Genomic DNA, 1,030 nt, shown 5'->3' with positions numbered 1-1,030 from the left:
ATATATATATATATATATATATATATATATATATATATATATATATATATATATATATATTTATATATTTTTGTTTATTTATTGTATCTACAGGCTATACTTAAAGGTGTACATACACCGCAAGAAGCAGCGAAAGCAGAAAAAAGAAGAAAGACAGAAGAAATATATAAAATAAATAAAAAAGAAATAAATAAAATAAATAAAAAAGATGAAATAAATAAAATAAATAAAAAAGAAGAAACAAATAAAATAAATAAAAAAGAAAAAATAAATAAAACGGAAACACATTTTCTAGCTACCGCTACAGCAACCAGTCTTTGCGTTATTAAACAAACAAAAACAAACAAAGAAAAACTACAAACAAAAGAAAAAGAAACAGAAAAAGAACAAACAAAAGAAAAAGAAACAAAAGAAAAACAAAAACAACAAACAAAAAAAGAAACAGATGAAACAGAAGAAGAAAAAGAAGAAACAGAAAAAGAAAAAAAAGAAAAAGAAAAAGGAGAAACAGAAAAAGAAACAGAAAAATATGAAAAAGAAAAAGAAAACGAAAAAGAAAAAGAAACAGAAACAGAAGAAAAAGAAGAAAAAGAAACAGAAAAAGAAGAAAACGAAGAAAAAGAAGAAAAAGAAAAAGAAACAGAAAAAGAAGAAAAAGAAGAAGAAAAAGAAAAAGAAGAAAAAGAAAAAAAAAGAAGAAAAACAACAACGCTAACCCAAACAGCACTAACCACATTCTTTTCCTTCACAGCTAAAACAAAAAACAAAAAGTTAAAAAAAACAAAAAAAAATATAAAAACAACAAACGAAATTATTATACTCAGTGATTGATGCATGCTGCTGCAGCAGCAGCAGCAGCAGCAGCAGCAGCAGCAGCAGCAGCAGCAGCAACTGCAGCAGCAGCAGCGGCAGCAACTGCAGCAGCAGCAGCGGCAGCAGCAGCAGCAGCAGCAACAACAGCAGCTGTTGTTATTGTTATTGCTACTGCAGTTGCTGCTGTTGCTGCTGCTGCTGCGGCTGCTGCTGCTGC

This window comes from Eimeria mitis, genomic scaffold, assembly GCF_000499745.2.
Source record: "Eimeria mitis Houghton genomic scaffold, Emh_scaff1098, whole genome shotgun sequence".
Lineage (NCBI taxonomy): Eukaryota > Apicomplexa > Conoidasida > Eucoccidiorida > Eimeriidae > Eimeria > Eimeria mitis.
This window is presented reverse-complemented; position numbering follows the sequence as displayed.